General features: G+C 44.2%; 1 protein-coding gene across 6 annotated transcripts in view; it reads left to right on the forward strand.

Moving 5' to 3' along the window:
• The window catches only part of IL1RAPL2 (interleukin 1 receptor accessory protein like 2), a 499,644-nt gene that overhangs the window by 416,825 nt on the left and 60,784 nt on the right, over positions 1–22,035 (forward strand). The gene's annotated exons all lie outside the window — the stretch shown is intronic.

The raw sequence follows: 22,035 nt of genomic DNA on the forward strand, positions 1-22,035 counted from the left end.
GAACCGGGTTCGCGTCTCCGCTCCTCCACATGCAGCTGCTGGGTGACCTTGGGCCAGTCACACTTCTTTGAAGTCTCTCAGCCCCACTCACCTCACAGAGTGTTCGTTGTGGGGGAGGAAGGGAAAGGAGAATGTTAGCCGCTTTGAGACTCCTTAAAGGGAGTGAAAGGTGGGATATCAAATCCAAACTTCTTCTTCATCATCATCCTCAGAGCTGGACCTCAGTGTCCAGGCTAGGCAATGGGGGTGGAGACGCTCCTTCAGGTATACAGGGCCAAAGCTGTTTAGGGCTTTAAAGTTCAGCACCAACACTTTGAATTGTGCTTGGAAATATACTGGGAGCTAGTGTAGAGATCCTTTAGGACTGGTGTTATATGGTCCTGGCAGCTGCTTCCAGTCACCAGTCCAGCTGCCACATTCTGGATTAGTTGTAGTTTCCATGTCACCTTGAAAGGTAGCCCCACGTAGAGTGCATTGCAGTAGTCCAAGCAGGAGGTAACCAGGGCATGCACCACCCTGATGAAACAATGCACATGCAGGTATGATCTGAGCCAGCATACCAAGGATTGAATCCAGAGGCTTCTGCATGCAGAGGATATGCTTCACTGCTGATCTACCTGCTGTCGTCATCACCTAAGAGCATAAGATGTGCTGGCTGGATCAGGCCAGTGGCCCATCTAATCCAGCATCCTGTTCTCAAACAGGTTCCTATGGGGGGCAGTGTATAATTTGACAAGAAAGAGAGGTTTTATCTATGGGAGATGTTGTTGTTGTTGTCGTCGTTATTGTCGTTGCGTGGCGAGTTCCCGCCCCCGCCCCCAGTGGAAATAAAGACACATGACACAATTATTTAAGGTTAATGGGCTAAATGTGGCCACAGCTTTATTGGTTACAGGTGATGAGCGGTATTGGCTTTGGCATTGGTCTTAACAGACTATCCAGCTTCAGCATGTCCACTTGAAGTCTGGGAAGGGTTAACCATCAGTCCTGCTGATGCACATCAACTAGGAACTCCCCCGGGGTCACCGCTTGGGGGCGTGCGTTAGGCGCTCACCTCCATAGGCTTCGGACAGGGCCACGTCCCCTGAATCCTTCATCGGACTACCCTTCAATATGCAGGGCAGCTGATGGTTCTTCCTCCCCGCTTCCATCTACAAAACAATACCAATACCAATGCCTAAACGCCAGTACTAAGAAAGTTGTGACGATTTGCTACGAGGTAGGTGAAAACCAAGTCAAGGAATGAAAAGCTTAAAGGGCGGGAGGGTAGGAAACAGGAACAGCTGGCATGCAGGAAAAGGGGGAGATTCCCAGCCATGCCTGCGTTTAAATCGGGCAGGCCATGCCCCCAAAGCCAGCCAATTGGCTAGCCAGGGGGGTGACACAGCCGGGGATTCTCCCAATCGCACGGGGGCTGGGCTCCAGCCATGGCACGCGTAGTGGAGCCATGACGCCCACAATCCCACCTTCTCTGCAGGGCGGAAGTGACTTTAGCATTATTATTGATATACAGTGGTACCTCTGGATGTGAACCCCTCTGGTTCCGGAGCTCCCTTCACATCCTGAAGCGAACATAACCCACGTCTGCATGTGCGTGGGTCACGATTCGCCGCTTCCGCGCATGCGCGTGATGTCATTTTGAGCGTCTGCTCATGCGCGAGCGGCGAAACCCGGAAGTAACGCGTTCCGTTACTTGCGGGTCGCCACGGAACGTAACCTGAAAACGCTCAACCCAAAGCGACTTTAACCCGAGGTATGACCGTATATTTATTTATACCCTGACTTTTTCCCTGATGGAACTCCAGGCAGCTTCTAGATAAAAACAAGAACCACTGAAAAGATAGAAAAACCTATCATTTATAAAGCACCCAAACATTAATAGAAATAATGCTATATGCATCTATAAAATCTGTTTAATTCATACCAATTATTACCATAAAGACAGCACGGTACCAACTCTTTCATTAAAAGCAGTTAGTTCCCAAAAGCCTGTTGGAACATGAAAGTCTTCAGCTGCTGCCAGAAGGACAGGAAGGAGGGGGCCAGTCTAGCTGTTCTAGAGAGGGAGTTCCAGAGTCTGGGAGCAGCAGCCATGCAAGCAAAAACATACAAATGAAAGCTCCCTCAGAACTACACAGCCAATCAGAGCACGTAGTGTATCATTGAAATTCATGCCACTCTGCCTCTTGGCTAGTTGACTTTAACACTAACAGAATTAACCCTTATGTTGCAAATGGAATGATCCCTGCTGTTGCATTTCCAGCTTGCTATACTACACTATGCTCTGCAAAGAGATGGTGGTGGTGGCAGGGACACAAAGCAACCTTCAGGATTCGCTAGCCCAAGTTTGCCTATACTTACTTGCATGTTCAGTCATAAAGGAATGCAATATCAGAATATTTCAAGACTGAGGCATTCTTTGGGCATGCTTCGAGGAGCAGGGGAGCCGCTTTTGCGCAGGCATTTGTGCATATAATACTATCACATGGCCATACTGTGCAGGTCTTTCTCATGCATTCTGCATCCCACTGAGGCAAAGAGCACTGATCCGATTAGAAAGATCCATGCAATTGGCACCACCCACATGGTCATAGTGTTCTCATGTGCACACCCCTGGAGCATGAAATCACACTGCATGGAAGTGGCTCCCTCATGCTGCTCTGAGCAGGTGCGAAGAAGGCCTAATTGCCCATGGAATTGACTTTGAAAGCTGGATCAGTTTGCACAAAAAAAGGGCCTGAAGTTCAATAGGGTAACAAGACAAATTGAAAGAATTCTGGACTAACTTCCCTGCTATTGTCCAGCAGTGAATTGCCCCCTTTGATGTGTATAATTTAGAAGTCCTGTGTGTTGTAGCAAGGCAATTGTTGCTCAAAATGACTGCCTTTTAATCATACAATTTTCTCAGTCGCTTTTTTGGAGCTTGCTCGTAATTCATTGCAATTTGCGCTTGGCACAGTGCTCCAGAGCTGTGTTTCTAAATTGGAAAGAGCTTTGAAATTCACCCTCAGCCTATTTGTCTATTTGATTTGCATCATTAGATTTGTTTGTGTTAACATTTGGGCTAAATTCTCCCCTCTGATCAATGAATGCATGTCTCTGATAAGGAGCAGGAATGAAACATTCGCTCAGCTATGCCGTGTGTGCAAACTCCCTTTGCTTTGAGCAGAGACCTCTTTCCTGATGCAAAATAATATTAATAAAAAACTAAATTCCACAGGGATGACCGAAAGAATCGCATATCCATTGCTCAGAAACCATAGCAGATTCCCAGTAAGAGTTATATATGTTCTGCAGTTACCTTTAAATTGTACATCAGATGGGTTATATTCACTGCTCTTGAAGAGCTGGTGATGGAGCTGCTTCTGATGATACATCTGTGGAAGAAAGGATATAAGAAATAAATGCCTGAGGAGGTACATTTCTCACCTGGTTTACACACTTGGTGGTGACAGCATCCAGCAGTACCGCAGAGAAGCAACATGGCTCAGTGGTAGAGCGTCTGTTTTTCATACAGAAGGTCCCAGGTTCAATCCCCAGCCTATCCAGGCAGGACTGGGAAAGAACCTGGTTTGAAATCCTGGAAAGATGCTGCCAGTCAGTGTAGACAATACTGAGCTTGATGGACCAATGATCTGACACTGTATAAGGCAATTTACTAGGTTCCTGTGCTCCTATATCTGAAAATTCTCCCCAAATTACTCCCCACTGATAACTTGCCCTCTCAACATGTTACAGATGACAATAGCAACATACTTGTCACATCTCTCTTCATATGCCAAAATTCCTCCCAGGGCCAGCATCAGCAACTGGCATCCTTTTTAGCAGCTGGCTGGCTGTGTCCACTGCCATCTCTAGCCCTGATCCTCAAACCAATGGCTTGGTCAAGAAGGTCACCTGCCATTTTAATGGAAATATGACCTATGTGGGCCACTCCATCGCCACTGTGCTGTCATATCCCTAGTCTCCTCCAGCTTTCCTATCCATTGCTCAGCAGCCAGTCAGTGAAATGTCCCATACACAGGGGCTGAAGACAAGAATATATGGGAATCAGGTTCAGAAAGTGACAATAGCCCCCAGATCTAAAGCATAAGAAGAGCCTCCTGCATCTAGTCTACGTTTACCAGACATCCCTGGTTCCTGGGGACAGTCCCCAGATTTGCAAATCTGTCCCCAGACAAATTCCATCCCCAGAATGCCCCCAGATTTGCAAATCGGTCCCCGGGAAACGTGGCAGCAGCAGCAGCCTCAGCAGCCCCAAGCCAGCCTGTTATCGCAGTTGGCTCTGCCTGGCTTCAGGAGCTGCTTGCTGCCCACTGCCATGGCGCCTGCCATTTTTCCTGTGCTACGGCAGCGAGCAGCTCCTGAAGCCAGCCAGAGCCAACTGCACTACCAGGCTGGCCCCTCCTGGGCAACAACCGCCTGCCCATGACTCCTGAGCCTCCCCTGATCTGTCAAAACAAAGGGGCAAGGGGATCAGGGAAGGTTCAGGAGTCACGGGCAGGCAGCATGTCGTTGCCCAGGTTTTTTAAAAAAACTCTGCTCATTTATGTTTCACAGGGTGCGAAAGAAGGGCTTTGCACCTTTATACAATATGCATGTGTGCTTGGGCCCAGGGTCTTTTGCCTCACTATCCCCACTACTGACTCCCTATTGCTACTCAGCTTTAAAAAAAAAAAGTGTCCCTGGATTCGTTAAAAAAAATCTGGTAACCATAATCTAGTCCATCTAGTTGCATCTAGCCCAGCATCCTGTTTTCACAGATACCAACTGTATTCCCTAACAGGAAGCCCACAAGCAGGTTCTTAGTGCACTTTCCCTGCTTATGTTTCCCAGCAACTGGTATTCAAAGGTATACTGCCTCTGATAGTGGAGGTAGGACTTGCTCCTCATAGCTAGTAGGAGCCATCAGTAGTCTTATCCACTATGAATTTGTCGAATCCTCTTTTAAAGCCATCCAATTTTATGGCCGTTGCTACTTGAAAAAGCAAAGGTATATTCATTTTAGAACTTATTTATAGCTGCCACTGTCCAAGAGAGTGTTAAAGCTAGCATCATATTGGAAGAAAGCCAGGATATTAAAAACAAAACAAACAAACTGTCTGAACATAGTATGGCATTTTTAATTGACTCTAATGTTTGTGGGTAGATGACATATAAACCTCTGAGCCTCACAAAGCTCTTTGTCAAGCTGAAAAGTATGAAGAGCATCATGTTATTAAAACAAGCAATATATAGAGAAGTGAAGTTAATAAGGGAAGCATTCTAATATCTGGAAAAGACTGCTCCTCAGTTCTGACCAAATGAATCTATGAAGCATTCAGTTAAACATAAAGTACGCTGGTTTGCATCATTCCTTGACTAAGAACTAAAGTAAGACAATATTTTCTGTCCCCAATCTGCATTCAGATGTAAAGATGCTGCCCTTATTAACTTCATTTCTCCATAAATTTTGAAAGCGGTATTGCTTCCATGACCTTGTTATAATTAGCTTGTTAATGAGCTATTGCCTGCTAATCCATATAATTCTTCTGACAGGCAGACAGCCCAAGAGATTAACAAAGTTTGACCAATATCTCAGACTCACTGGTAAAGCTTCTTCAGCTTCTGACAGCAATATAAAGATCTCTGTCTTTGATTAATGCAATCTATTATGTGCATAAACCTCAAATGTAGAGCTGAAATGCAATTCCATCGTTTGTGTCCTTTTTGTAAAGAGGGGATTGCCACTTTCTTTCATTCAGCCCCAGTTTCGATCTGACATTGTAGTACAGTGCTAGTAAATCTGGAATTTATTAGTAAAGGCATCTCCTGATTTAGATGTGTCTGGATGACACGTAATTGTGCACATACACTCAGCAGTGAAACTGGAAGTAGCCCAAAAAGTCACAGAGAAGGGTGTGGTGCAGTGGCGTAGCGTGGGGGGTGCAGGGGGGGCCGGCCGCACCAGGCGCAACATCTGGGGGGTAGGGTTAGGGGGCGCAAATCCACAGGTTAGGGGGCACAAATTACTTGCCTTGCCCCGGGTGCTGACAACCCACGCTACGCCACTAGTGTGGTGGGGCAGAGCAGGCTTATGCTTGCTCCAGTGATGCACACAACGGGTCCAGAATGGAACCCCCGCACAAAATGAGGATTGCCTGTAGTGAGTAAATAGAATACTGGAAGATCCTGCAGTCACAAACATATGTTCCTTGCTGCGGGAATTTATATATATATAAACATTTATAAACTACACAGGTGGTAAATATCTTTAAAAATGTAAAAATGGAAATAAAGTCAGACATATCAATAAGAGCTAGTTGGGAAAAGAAATCTCAGGTTCTAAAGGCTTGTCTGAATAATACAGTTTTCAGAAGTTCTTTAAAGGCAGGTATGACTCCTGCCGGGGACGCAGGTGGCGCTGTGGGTTAAAGCCTCAGCACCTAGGACTTGCCGATCGAAAGGTCGGCGGTTCGAATCCCTGCGGCGGGGTGCGCTCCCGCTGCTCGGTCCCAGCACCTGCCAACCTAGCAGTTCGAAAGCACCTCCGGGTGCAAGTAGATAAATAGGGACCGCTTACCAGCGGGAAGGTAAACGGCGTTTCCGTGTGCGGCTCTGGCTCGCCAGAGCAGCAATGTCACGCTGGCCACGTGACCCGGAAGTGTCTCCGGACAGCGCTGGCCCCTGGCCTCTTAAGTGAGATGGGCGCACAACCCCAGAGTCTGGCAAGACTGGCCCGTACGGGCAGGGGCACCTTTACCTTTACCTTTACCTTATGACTCCTGCCAAACCTCTATCGGCAGAAGTTGTGTCCACTAAAGGCTTGGTCCTTGGTAAATGCCTGTCAAACCTCAGGTGTGTGGAATACCAGTAGAAGTGGCCCATCAGAAAACCTCAGTGATCCTGTTTGAGCATAAGAAAGCAGGCAGTCTTTAAGGTACTTTGGACCAGAGTTGTTTAGGTGCTTTGTGAACTAACATAAGAACCTCAGGAAAGGTTGATTCAGATATGTGAACTGCAGTGTCAAGAGAACTGAGATTGGTATTGGATGCCACCAAGCTGAACCCTTTTCTCAGTGCAGGATCTAGAGCGCAGATTCAACCACATTATCCTTGGCAGGTGGTCATTTAGCCTCTGTTCAATGTCTCCAGCAAAGCAGAACCTACCACCTTCCAAGGCACTGCCATCCTTGACCCACTGTCAAACAGCTCTTAAAATTAGGAAATTCCTCCTAATCTTTGCCAAGATTGGCTTCCCCCCAAATTCCCACCCACTGGTTCTAGTACTCTGGAGCAACAGAGAACAAGTCTACTCATCTTCTGCACAACAGCACTCTGATATATTGAGCACAGCTATCAAGTCTTTCCTTAAATCTTGTCCAGATTAAATATGCCCAATTCTTTCAACTGTTTCTGATAGGCCTTGGTTTCCAAATGTGAATACAGTGGTACCTCAGGTTAAGTACTTAATTCGTTCTGGAGGTCCGTACTTAACCTGAAAATGTTCTTAACCTGAAGCACCACTGTAGCTAATGGGGCCTCCCGCTGCCACCGCCGCACGATTTCTGTTCTCATCCTGAAGCAAAGTTCTTAACCTGAAGCACTATTTCTGGGTTAGCGAAGTCTGTAACCTGAAGCGTATGTAACCTGAGGTACCACTATAACTGAATTTAGACTGGAAATATTAGACACCGAGAGGACCGAAATTGACAAATCCTTGGTTACTCTAATATAAAAGTACTGTAGCTCAACAAATTTTTGATCTTTGACATTTTGGAAATAGAGGATTCTGAATACCCTATTTCAGGGTTGTGGAACCTCCGCCTCTCCAAGTTGTGTAGGACTACAACTCCTATCTTCTCTGGCCATTGGTCATGCTGGCTGGGACTGATGGGAGTTGGACTCCAATAACATCAGGAGGGCCACAGGTCCTCCAGGTTCTGGGTGCTCGCAGACTGGGTGGTCTGAGAGCATCCTCTAAATATTCAGAGTGTACAATAAACTGCTGAGTAGAGCTGGATGAAACGCTATTGGCTCTTTTTTGTCACCTGATCCCTCCTGGGTAGGGGCCTGCAGTTCCACTCTCTGACCATCTCCAGTGGTGGCACTGCAGAGCAAACAAATCAGCTTTGCAGAAGGAGCCATGTACAAATGCCACATGGACAAACTAGGGCTTAGTTAGTCCTTGACGCAGGTGGACTCTGGTGTGTGGGGAGGCAGACAATGCATCGTGTTCTCCAGTGCCTGTGAAACAGCTCACTGCATGTGGCAACTGCCACATAGACACAGCATTTAGCAGCTGGCCACTAGTGGCTGAGCTCCATGAAGAGACCTTACAAGAGGAGCACCCAGGGGAAAAAAGAGTTCTCTGTGGAGCGCTGGGACGCAGCTGAGAGACCAGTTTGAGAAAGTGATGCTAAGCACATAGCAGCTGTCAGATGGCAGGCAGATCAGCAGGAGTGTGTATCCCTGCTGGAAGCAGTTTGTCATCACCCATTTAGGTGCTGAATATTTTAAACGACATGCAGATTTCCTTGAATGCTAGATAGCAGCATTCCTTCACCAGATAGAGGTAAGGGCAACAAACGTGAATTCGCTAATGGCATCCAGTAGGTAAACTACGTTTTCCTAATGCAATTACACTATCAGACCTGAGCACGGGATAAATGAACTTCCTTGTCTCCCCGGTGGGGACAGCTTGATGAATGTGAGGTTCACTCCAGATGGCTGCTGGAATCCAAAGTGCACCTCTTGGATAAATATGCCATTAATCTTACCGCAAACTACTTCTCTGCTGGAAATATCAGTACCCAAAGAAGCTGCAAAACCCAGAACTGTAAGAAGTCTAGGAGATGAGCACATTGGTGCTGGATGCATCACGTTCACCTTTGCTACTCTTTGTTTAACCAATTGTTGTGATGATACTCATAAGGAGCAATTCACATACAATTTGCATCTTCATCTGACAAAAGTGACTGTTGGAAATTTGGGTGCAACTTAGTTTGCAGAAGAATTTTTTTGTGGGTTAAAACAGGATGTCCAGATTCCCTGACTATCCCTGCATCTATAATTTCTTGAGGTAACCTCTCTGTCTCTTTGATATTTAGACTGATAGATCTCAGGTGTATTCCTAGCAATTTCAACCTGCTCCTTGTAACAGGAGGTGCAAGGGGTTGAATGTGGTTTGTGCTGTATTTCTAGCAATGCCTGAGGGGTTCAGTTTCTGCGCATTCTGCTACAAGCTCTCCTGATATATTCTGATTTGCACATTATTCCAGGAGAACAATAGCTGTCCTTTGGGTTTTACACTTGTCTAAAATTTGCTATTGGTAGTAGTAGTAGTAGTAGTAGTAGTGTGTGTGTGTGTGTTTGTGTGTGTGTGTGTGTGTGTTTATTATTTCATTGATGAATTGCTTTTCCTATGAGGCATCTCAAGGCAATTTACTATATATATAGATATATACACAGTAAAACTATTGAATATGTAAAAACAAAAACAAGAAGTACATATAAAGCAATTGAAAACCACAACATCAGTTACATTTATAAAATCAATTTCAAATCTAATGCGGATACCAACCAAGATAGCACTTGTTGAAAGAGGAAAGTCTTCAAAATGCACCTGAAAGGCAATAGAGACTGTGCTTGTTTGATATGTAACAGAGGGGAGTTCCAAAGATAGGCATCACCACACTAAAGGCCATGTTCCAATATTGTGTGGAATTGACCTCTGCACTGGATGGTATATGCAAGATGCCCTCTCTTGCAGAACACAGTGATCAGTTTGGTATATAGGGGGTGAGATGCTATTTTACATACACAGTTTATCAGTACAGTTCTTACTGCCCCAAACATACCAAAATACATATTTTAATGTTTGTGTTATATATATATATATATATATATGCTTTCGTAGATTTTCACGGGTACTGGAATGCAGGTTTTGGTGTCCTCGGGTGTCTTCCCGTGAAATTCCTGTACCCGTGAAAATCTACGAAAGCACCAGCCTGAAGATGACGAGTGAGACCTCGTCGAAACGTCGCCTAGACACCCCAACTTTTACACGGGAAGACACCCGAGGACACCAAAACCTGCATTCCTGTACCCGTGAAAATCTACGAAAGCAAATATATATATATATATACACACACACATACCCTCTATTTGAAGATCACAGTGTGATTTATAGCATAAAAATACAAAAGGAAAACAGTATCTCCTTCCCACATTTAAAAGGTCCCAGATTCTTTAATCAGACAAAGGTCTGGTTACAGAGGAATGTTTTTCATTCGGCACCTAAAGATATGTAATGAAGGCACTTGCTGAGCCTCCTTGGGGAGAGCATTCCACAAGTGGGGGGCCACCCCAGAAAAGACCCATTCTTGTGTTGAAACCCTTTGGACCTCTAGTGTAGGAGGCACATGAAAGAAGACCTCATATGATGATCACAGGGTCCAGGTTGGTTCATATTGGGAGAGGTGGTCCTTGATGTATTGTGGTCCTGAGCCATTTACAGCTTTACAGGTCAAAAACAGCACTTTGAATTGGGCCCAGAAACTAATTGGCACCTGGTCCAGGATTGATATAGTATGCTCAAATTGCCTTGCCCCAATGGGCAACCTGGCTGCTGAATTTTGCACGAGCTGAAGTTTATGAACGGTCTTTGGAGAGAGCTCCATGTATAACACATTAATCTAACCTAGAGAATACCAGAGTACCGACAACAGAAGTTAGGTTATCCCTGTCGAGATACAAGTCCAGCTGGGCTACCAGCCAAAGTTGATCATATATTTTAGGCAAGCATACAGTGAGAGGAACAACATAATTGAACACACATTTTGTGATAAATTATTTTCCAGGCAGATTATGTTGTTGTTTTAAAAGGCAGGTTAATGCAGAAACGGGATGAGACACAATTATGAATGGAGAATTTAAAAAAAAAAAAATGGCCAGAAATAGATTGATCCCTTCAGATCTACCTACCACTGATTTATGGCCACTTTGACATCTCTGACTTCATGCGATTTCTATGCAGCCATTTTATACTGAAATCCACACCAAGAACAGCCTAGTGAATGTTACTTATTTTTTTCCATAGATTTATACCCTGCGCTTTCTCCCAGTGGGAGCCCAGAACAACTAACCATATAAGTTTCAGTAATAAGAAGAAAACCACACTAAAAATACCAATAAAAGCATATGAACCAGCCAGTATAATTAATGCTGAATTTATTGACACTACAAGGATATGCATTGCATTTCACTGCAAATCCACAGAAGTTGAGAATCACAGAGTGGATCAGAAGAATCTGGAAAATTGCTCTCTCTTTGGAATAAAACATATTTTGGTAGTAGTCAGCTACAATTCTCAAGCCAATACATTTCTAGAAAAATGGTCTCTCTTCATCAGTTTATGGGGCACTATTAATTACAAGATAAAAACCAGCCATGTATTTAATCCTCATTGTTATAAACCACCTACTTTGTATTAATAATGTACTATACCTTCACAGTGTTAGTTATGGTTGTTGTAAGTTACAAATTATGTATTGTGTATTGCACATTATCATGACTGATGTTTATCAACAATTGTTTGTTAAAAATGTTTCCAAGGTGGGACATCGGTGTGGGGGGAGAAAGAGAAAGCAAAAAGCAAAACAACAACATTTAAAACTACACAGCACCAACTAGTTTACCACTGAACAAGTGAAAAAGACATAAACATATGATTGTATATAACCTGCAGAAAGAATAAAACCAATCATTATGAATGTCTGATGGAATAATAAGAATTTTAAGGCCCATCTAAAAATGATGATGAGGGCCAGGTTTAATGTATTTCCCCAGGGACATGGTTCCACAATAATCGGTGGAATCTAAACACTTATTTTTTAAAAAATACATTGAATTTTCCATAAAGCTCACTATTGTCATCTAGTGTCACATTGTATATTGCACATAAAACACACTTAAAACATTTTATTTGCAGCTGTAGAGCTGAGTCTGGTGTTACCAGTGAATACCCTAACATTGGCACCTGTCAATCTGATCTTAACTAATGGCAGGCTAGAAGACAGGACCTCTAACATTGATCCTGCAATTTTTTACTTGCTTAACCAAGTGTAATTTCTACTGAACTCAGTGGGACTTACTTTTGAGCAGACTGTAGATGAAAAATGTGAGCTTTCTTGAAGAGGCTTCTATTGGCCCAATGAGCTCTCCCTGGTCCTGAAATCCAAGAAACTATCTGAAACTGGCTCTGTGACTTGAGAATGATACCCTGCTCTTTGTTTCCTGCTATTTTCCTGACATTTACCCCCATCGTAAGATCTTGCCTAGTTTTCAACCTGGGCAAAAGGCAAACAGACAGAATTATTAGTTAGTTTTTTATTTATTTTCACATTGGTTTGTGATGAGCAGGCAGTACTCTTAGAAAGAGGTGAGGAATGCAAAGGCCCATTTGCGTGGACAGGCGGAATCCCCCTGACCCCAGGCGACCCTGAGCGGAATAATGACTCAAGACAACATGCTGTGGGATTAAAATTGGCCACAACTCTATTAGGTTTCATATGTAGGGAGACCTTGGCTCAGCCATTGGCCGTTTATCCTTCCCAGTCCCCAGCTGGGGATCTGGGAGACATTAGGGTTATCCAGAATGTGTGGGGATTGGGCTGGTCTGGAGAACATATGTTCAAGCAGAGAGCCCACCCTCCCCCTTTTGCCGCTGTTGGAAGGGAGAGCAATGACAACCTCTTGGCATATGGCCAATGCCTCCCCTCAAGACCCCTATAACGGGGAACCCTGGTATCACCACCGCAAGGGAGGCGTGGGTCACCGCTCCACGCCCCCCCCCCCATTTAGGAAGATAGACTAAAGGATTCTGCCCAAGGCCTGAAACCGCCAAGGTTGTGACGTTTTGCTATAGGAAAGGCAAAACCTGCCAATGCAGGCAAATTCCTTTCAGGCCCTTCAACAGCGACCCTGATGTAGCAGCGCCCGCGTACCTGTGGAGAAGAGGTTAACCTGCAAAAGAAGGCTTAACTGAGGGAGGGGAGGGTAGGAGAAGCTCTGGAGCCAACTGACGCTTCGCAGGTAAGATTCACCTTCTGTTGTGTGGGCAGGATGGTCTCTCCCCTTACCTGGCCAATTCCCTGGCAACGCTTCCCCAGGTGGGATTGGGTGATTGGCTGAGGTAGGCGGAGACCTCCAGGTATCCCGCCTGTGGAGGGTGAAGCCAGCCCAAACTACCAGTAGTCACAATGGGATCCAGGGGGGCTGTGTACGACCATGCAAAAGGTGCCCCCCATTTGATGTGGGGAGCGGTCATTGCTGTTAATCCGGAATGACCTTGAAGTTAAGTCTCCTTCACCTGAGATGATAATGTTTAGGAATCACTGTACTTGAAAAAATGGGGTAATTTCCTTTAAAAAAAAGTTTTCTCAAAGGCTGAGAGGTGCAGGCCCTGTTGCTTGTTAGCACAACGGTACATGCAATGTCAGTTTAGTTCCCCCTAAGATCTTGATGTTGAAGTAAGAGGCGGCTTTTAAAAGGCATTAATGAGGTGGAAGCAGGTCAGCATAGCTCATTAAATGTGCTCTTCTGGTCAGGAACAATTGCCGGTGCGACTTGCAATGATGGTTTCAGCATACTTTTATGAACTGAGGAATTGCAAATGAGTCACAAAATTGTAGTGAATGGAAAGGGGAATGTTTGCCTTTAATTTTTGAAATTATCTATGAATATTTTTTTTTCATGCGTAATTTTTATTAGTTTACATAAATCAAAATACAAGACAGACTATAATATTCCACTTAATATCACACATATAAAATTATCATAGAAATTATCTATGAATATTAAATAGATTTTATTTTTTCTGTAGATTGCCTTGTATAAGGCAGTATTTTGTTATACATGGTTTTGTTTGTGCTTTTCATCACTTATAGCAGAGGTGGGGAACTTCTGGTCTGTGAGCTGATTTTGGCCCACAAAACCATTTCCCCCAAATCACACCTGCCCACTCATCAGCTGATTGGCAGAAGGACAAGGTTTCATTCTGCAATGGCTGTGTGTCTTAATCTCAGCAGGGCACTGGAACACACAGCCAAAGCAGCAGGATTGAACCTTTGTCCAACTGATGAGCAATTATTACAGCACTCCTGAATGAAGTTATTTGAAGCCCCTCATGCAATTTGTCTATGAATGTTAAGAGCCACCACCACCCACCAACTTGCAGGAGCTGTTGAACACAAGCTGTTTGAAACACCTGCCTCCACACCTCTCCTTTAAGTGAGTGGGCAGTAGCAGCAACAACTTGGGGGTCTTCCCCTGCATATCTTTCGAGATTTCAAACAGAGGCAGAAAAAGCTAAGTTATTTGTAAGAATCTCTGTCCCCGAGGGAAAACCTGAATGATGGTGAGCACTCTTTCGGGGTGTTTGTGTGTCTCTTCTCTTGATGCACCATCTCCCTGGGAGACATCACTAGCCATACCACCTCCTGTGAACTCTCCCTTGCTGTCCTGGCAAGCTGGGCTGCTGGGATGCCCTCCACCACATCTTCCATAGGCTGGGGGTTTCCCACCAGGCACATCCAGGAGCAGAGTGGGGCATTGCTTCATAGTTCTCATCTCTGTTGCCCCCAGCCAGGTCCTCATCATCAGATACCTCCCATTCCTGGTCTGAATCAGGGCTCAGAGGGAGTCATGACTCATGGGATTTTCACATGGGTTGAACATACTCCTTAGCCACCCCTAACCATATGGTGGGTGAAGAGGAGCCATGGAGCTTCATGATGGGGCTAAATGTGTGTCCCCAAATGTGTCCTCCCAAATGTGCTAGTAACCCCTTTGTGTCCTCCCAAATGTGCTAGTAACCCCTTTGTGTCCTCCCAAATGTGCTAGTAACCCCTTTGTGTCCTCCCAAATGTGCTAGTAACAGTTGAAATGAGACTATAATAGGATTAACAAAGGACCCTACTGGGGCCTTCTTACTGTACCACTACACACAGCAAGAGCTCTGCCATTAAAACCAACAGCTTCTAGGCCATTCCCTTTGCTCAGAAGACAACTTTCTGCCTGAAGAAAATATATTGTTAAGCATGAGTGCATGCCAGAAAGATCAGTCTGGTTCCCTGCAGTCTGCCAGTCTGTGATCGGCACCTCGAGAAATCTGCACACAACTTTCTGAAGTGTACTCACCGAGTCACATCACTGAGTGCTTAATCTCTAGGAAAGTTAACTTTCCCAGCACAGGCAGGAGTCTTGCAACAAGATTCTTGCCTGGTGTACCCCCCAGGTGCTTATTATGCCTTCTGCTCCTGTTGTAAGCAGGACTAAGGAAGGGGCTCTTTCCACTGGGAGCCCTTTTGATGTCAGGTGCTGTTGCTTTCTCCAAATGGATCAGAAGTGCAAAGGCACAGCTTGCTTAGCACAGCTCAACAAAGATGTTGGTAGGCTTCAATCAAAGAGCTTGCCAATCCTAACACAGGGATGCATGAACTCTGTTATTAGACAGTTCTTTTTGGCCTTTGAAATCCTGTATCAACAAGAGGGTATGGTGCTGGTTGGTGTAGAAACAACAAAATGAAGACAAAGAATTCAACAGCCAAAAGTTGTGAGTACATGATTTATTGCACCATTAAAATTAGAACAATCCACCAGTGCTCCAGCACTGCAATAATATGTTTCCTACATGCAATTAGCAAATTAGCATACTAGATTTTCAGTGTAAGCCAGTGGCCAGGATATGGCCACATTTAATTCATGGTTATGGATTTATTTGCTCAGTGAATTGTGCCTGCCAATTAATGACTAGGCCACCTGATTCCAAAAAATAGGCTTTAAAAGTTGGTTTTGACCAGGGACTTCTTCAATGATGGTGTCCCAGTTATGGAACTTCCTCCTCCAAGGAAGCATGTCAGGCATTCATCCTGCTCTCATTTAAATACCAGACTAAAACCTGGGTATTTGCTCATACTTTTAAACTACTTCTGAAATACTGGTAAGACACTGGTAGTTGCCCTGGGTGATTTTACTCGGGGGCATTTGGAGCACCTTTCATGTTGCTTGTGTTTTGTTTTGCTATGGTCAACTGCCCTAAGATATGTGTCCCACACAAATGTTCTCAATAAATAAATAGTTCCAAACCAATGCAGCCCACAGCCCAATATCTTGCCTCAAGAATAAAAGCTTCATGCATGCTTCTGAAATGCAGGCTCAGAGTGTGGCTCAGGTCCCAAGTGGGGGGGGGGGAGTTCCAACTCTCTAGAACTCATCCCCTCCCTCAATTGCAGACTCTGGGCTCATGTGAAGCCTTTCTTGTTTATACAAGATTTTGAGCTATAGTACAGAGTTGTTTTTATACCATTTGTTTGAAGATGGAGAAAGTGCAAGGAACATCCCAGAGACCTAACATTTCTGAATTAATGGTATGCAGAGTCAAGCAACCTCAGCTGACATTAATGATTTGGGAGGTCCCTGGGGGAGGTTTTCAGTATGGAGGGTAGATTGCAGAACAGGAAAAAAATGACACAATTGGAGACATGACACAGTCTGGGAGGAGCCTAGCAACACAATTATGCCTGAAGATTTGTGAAGAAGGAAGGGCAGGAGGACCACCACAACCACAAGGCCAGGGGATAAGAAGAGTTCAAAATAGGTGGTAACTGGTAGGTAGATTTCTAGGGAACTGTGGGATCAAGAAGGGCTAGAACAGGTCAGCATGATCAGTGGTCAGGGATAATGGGAACTACAGTATAACATCTGGAAAGCATCACATTGGCTGCCACTCTATAAAATCTATAAGAACAGATGAGGTGTAGGCTGTTGATTAGCCTTTTGGAACTCCAGTGCCAACTCTTTGGGCACATGGCAGCACTGGAGTAAGGTCAAATCAGCCCCCAGGTCCAGGGCTGTCATGGAGTGAAGGTACCACTCCATCCCACCAACTCTGAGGTTGTCAGCAAGCATTGCTTCAGCACATCTGGCAGCATGGAAGCAATTTGGTAATTTCATTGACAGTATCCCACAACAACCACCAAAACACTGAGAAATGTAGAATTCTTCTTATTATTTTTTAAAACCCATTCAGTGCTTCAAATGTAGTGGCTGGGATTAGTTGAGACATCAAGAAACACGGAATATGTCTTGCTGGCAGTTATACATGGGTTGCGTGCTTAATTTCTATGCACCTGACACCTTGCACCTTTCACTACATCAAAGGACGCTGTCAGGATACTTGTGGCTTCAGAGGGATATTGATCCTGATTTCTGCAGTGGCAAATAATTACTGCATTGCTTTCCCAACTTCTTAAACATCCTTTCAAACTATTCCTTTCCTGGCATTGAGACCTTGATCAGACATTGAGTTTTGAAGCTGCCAGCTGTTCAGAACAATGAGAAGAAAACATCTGAAAAGAACAGTGGTCGGCACTTGAAGGAAAGGTTGTTCGCCGCATGGGACGTCTGGCAGGTCCAATAAAATAAGCATTTCCACTGTGCCGTGTCAGTGTTGCCTCTAAAGCTACGGTGTGCATTTTCTAAGCGGTTCAAGGAAATATGCTCATGTTCCATGAATAAAAAATGGAAGGGAGAGAAACTGTCCTGCAATGCTGAGGAATTGTGCATTCCCCCCAAATTTCCAGGCATCTTTCCCAAAACTCTTTTGTTAATATGCAGATGTCTCTGTGTGTGCTGTGTGCTGTCAAAAGTCACTGCTGCAGTTGCCAATTCAAAGAAGAATTGAAAAGAGTGGAATGGGAGTCTTGTACAATTCAGTATTCAACTTCAGAGAGAAAAAGGTGTTGCAAGTACTAACCAGCAGGAATCAAGGAGAGATTTGGTTTGGTTTTCATGTTAAAATGAACCTATTTAATTCATAAATGTGGGTAGTGCTGTGGTCTAAACCACTGAGCCTCTTGGGCTTGCCAATCAGAAGGTCGGCAGTTCAAATCCCCAGAAGGAGAGAGCTCCCGCTGTTCTGTCCCAGTTCCTACCAACCTAGACGTTCAAAAGCACGCCAGTGCAAGTAGATAAATAGGTACCACTGCGGCAGGAAGGTAAACGGCATTTCCATTCACTTTGGTTTCTGTCTCAGTGTTCTGTTGCGTCAGAAGCGGTTTAGTCATGCTGGCCACATGACCCAGAAAGCTGTCGGTGGACAAACGCTGGCTCCCTCAGCCTGAAAACGAGATGAGCACTGCAACCCCATAGTCACCATTTAATTCACACCCTGAAACAATATGCAAACACAGCTGTCCTTCAAAATGAGCATCTCTCTAAATTTTTATGGTGCAGTCCTCCAGCCAAAATAATGTGTACAAGATTGCAGATATAAAACAAAATGCATGCATAACATGCAGAAATGCATTGTATAAGGTGAAATGGTTTGCAAGAATGTGTATATTAGGACAGATAGCATACAAAAATGTACATATATTCAGATGAATGCATACTAAAACCCTCATGATTTTTGTGTGATAACTTTTCAAGAAATATTTGCAAACTGACGTGGAAATCTGGAAAATTGAATTTAAGATTGGAAAAGTGAAAAACCAAAATAATGAGCTACCCTCAAATAATTATGTTACTTGTTAAGGCTGCTGGAAGTTGCTACGAGGCCTCTAATCCCCTCCCAGAGCTACAACTCCCAGAATTCTCCGGAAAAATTGATTGATTGTTAAACAACTCCTGGAATTGGAGCTCTGTGGGGAGAATAGGGGGTCTCCTAACAACTCTCATGAGCCTTACCAAACTACAGCTCCCAGAATTCTTTGGGTATCACAGTGCTTTAAATGTATGTTGTGAATATGGCTATCGTCTATTTTTACAGTTTAATGATAGGCTTATTGATCTTACATAAGCCGCTCTGGGAGCCTTGTCAGCTGAAGAGTGGGGTAAAAAAATGTCTCAAACAAACAAATGTTCATAGTAACACTGGCACTGCCTTTTAAAATTTAAACAGCTTATTGATTCATTTACATAGAAAAGACACACACACAACCAGAAGAAAGCCTTCACAGTAAGAAAAAAAATTCAATAAACCAAATTTCATAACACTGCAATGATTAAGATAAATACTGAGATATAAAAGATAATATTGAATTAGATTAAGGAGGAGAAGCATCTAACGGATTCTTTACAGTGCAATTCATCACACTGAACAAAGGGAAGCTAATAAAGTTCAAAACAATCACTTACCTTGGGCAGATTGTCTTTGTTTCATACATAGTATGTTAATTTAATTATTTTTGTCACACCATACTTTCCTGAGCCATTCATCTATCAGGAAAATCAATGGACCTCACCGGTGTCAAGCAATAATTCATTTTGCGGTAATAATTAAATTCATTAGCAGCACTATACAGCAGTCAGGGCTTCCCAGTTATGGAGCACATTTGCTCAGGTGCAGCATTATCTACAAACACATATATTATGCACATTGTACCCACATCCAAAAGAGAGTTGCAACATTTAAAGGGTAGGGTTCCTGCTCTTTACAACTGGAAAACGTTTTTAATTAGGCCATCAACGGCCCAGGAAGGGGTGTATGTGCATGCCGCTGAGTGCAAGCCACCAACTGCCCGTCTGCCATGATGTAAGCCATCTAGTCTTCAGCTGATGCCACCAATGGCTATTCATCACACTCAGTTAGATGGAGGGGTGAGACAAGGCCCCTTCTATCAGTTTATCTGGAACAAGCTGCTATTTTGGTTCCTTCCCTCTCAGAAATGCCTCTTGGAATAACAATGCCATCTTATTATTAGATAACTTGATCAGAACAGTAATACTGTACCTCAAGGACTGCCTCTGCCCATATGAACCAACCCAGACCATGCAGTAATCACCTCCTCCACAAAAGGCCTTTAGCAGAGCAACACGAGAACGGGCCCTTTCTACAGTGGCTCTCCATTTGAGGAATGCTGTCCCTAGTAAGGCTCACCTGGCACCTTCATTACATACCTTTAGGTGCCAGGCAAAAATGTTTTCTTATAACCAGGTCTTTGGCCGATTTAACATTCTATGGACTTTTACATGTGGATGTGGTTATAGGAGTGTTTTTGGTTGGTTTGTTTTTGTTTGTTTGTTGTTATACATTTTGTCAGTCGGTAGACCATGAAACTCTTAATCTCTGGGTTGTGGGTTCATGCCCCACGTTGGGCACAAAGATTCCTGCATTGCAGGGGGTTGGACTAGATGACCCACATGGTCCCTTCCAACTCTACAATTTTATGATTCTATGAGAGCCCCCTGTGACCTTCAGATGAAGGGTGGTATATCAATTTAACTAACAAACAAACAAACAAATAAATAAATAATGATGATGTTTAAACAATTCTCAAATTGGGGGAAGGAAGCTTCTCTGTGGCAACCCAGGAGCATGTCTCTGCATGCAGAAGGCAAACTGTAAGTTAAAGGTAAAGGGACCCCTGACCATTAGGTCCAGTGGTGGCCGACTCTGGGGTTGCGGTGCTCATCTCGCTTTATTGGCTGAGGGAGCCGGCATACAGCTTCCGGGTCATGTGGCCAGCATGACTAAGCCGCTTCTGGAGAACCAGAGCAGCGCACGGAAACGCCGTTTACCTTCCCGCCGGAGCGGTACCTATTGATCTACTTGCACGTTGATGTGCTTTCAAACTGCTAGGTGGGCAGGAGCAGGGACCGAGCAATGGGAGCTCACCCCATCATGGGATTCGAACCGCCAACCTTCTGATTGGCAAGTCCTAGGCTCTATGGTTTAACCCACAGCGCCACCCGCATCCAAGGCAAACTGTATTTACCAGTAAATAAAGAGGGTTGGTAAGGGCTAAAGATCCTGCATAGCTGCAGGACCATCAGATAGTAAGTATGCCCACATCATGCCTTCAACACTTTGCACCAATGCAACCCAAAATAGTGTTTTAAGCATGGGGGAAACCTTGAGAAAATACATACAAAGCAGTTTTTTAAAAAAGAAAAAGAAAAGAGTCATTGGAAATGCTTACTAAAACAGAAAAGATTCAACAGCAGTGAAAATGGCTCAATTTTCCATTTGAATCATATTGGTGTACAGGGAGCCGCATCCTGCGGTGTAGCCACCTACTGCTTTATACATTTCTAAGCCCTATTCCCCGCCTCAAATTGGCCATCAAATTGGCTCCGGCATGCACTTTTATCCTCTTCTGCATTATACCATTTTGACAACCAGTGCAACTTCGTGGGGCTTCGCTCACATCCATTTCTGTTATGCTGCTTGGTGTGGATGTGGGTCTGCATGAAAGAGAACTATCAAGCCCCATGCTTGCAGAAGAGAGGCATTTCTCTGCTATTCCACCAACACGAATGCTTCTGCCTCATCACTCTTGCTTTGTGTTAACAGCCCAGCATCCTACAGAGCATCTCTCGAATACAGAAATCAAATGTACTCCTGGAAGCTCAGGTCTCTCTCATCTATGAAAAATAGACATAGAAGGGAGGGAAGATGTTCTCACAGAGGGTACAGATCACTGAAAACAAGGTGGCAGAATCCCTGCCCTCAGGCTTACAACGTGAAAGGCTCGACATGAAAGGAAAATGGATTGGGGGGGGGTAGAGAAAGAAACAAACTCAGGAACCAGTTCCTCATTGCAAGTTGGCATGGAAGAGAAATACAATTCAGTTCGCAGGCGAACATATCAAATGTGTACTTTCCAAAACAGTATATGTGAACTGAATCAGAGCCATCCTTTGAAGTTCACATTTTTTCTGAATTTTGGAGAAAGTGTTCGTTCAAATGCATGTATTAGTGAAAAGAACTTCTTTTGCAAAAATGTGTATAAAGTCAAAATTGCTTACAAGTAGAAAAAAAATGACAGGAAAATGCTGTTGAGTTTTCATGAAGTTGTTTTTTTAATCACAAACTGATAGGAAACTGTGTAGAACTTAATTTAAGACTGTAGAAAAGACAAACCAAATCTGATAGATTTTTCCATCCATACTTGCAAGCTGTGATGGGAATATTCCAAGGAGAGGAGGAGCTGGAAGTTGCTGATCTCTCAGGAGAGCTGATACAGTGACCCTGCTCCCTTTCTTACAGTCT

Source organism: Podarcis gaigeae (genome assembly GCF_964106915.1).
Source record: "Podarcis gaigeae genome assembly, chromosome: Z".
NCBI lineage: Eukaryota > Metazoa > Chordata > Lepidosauria > Squamata > Lacertidae > Podarcis > Podarcis gaigeae.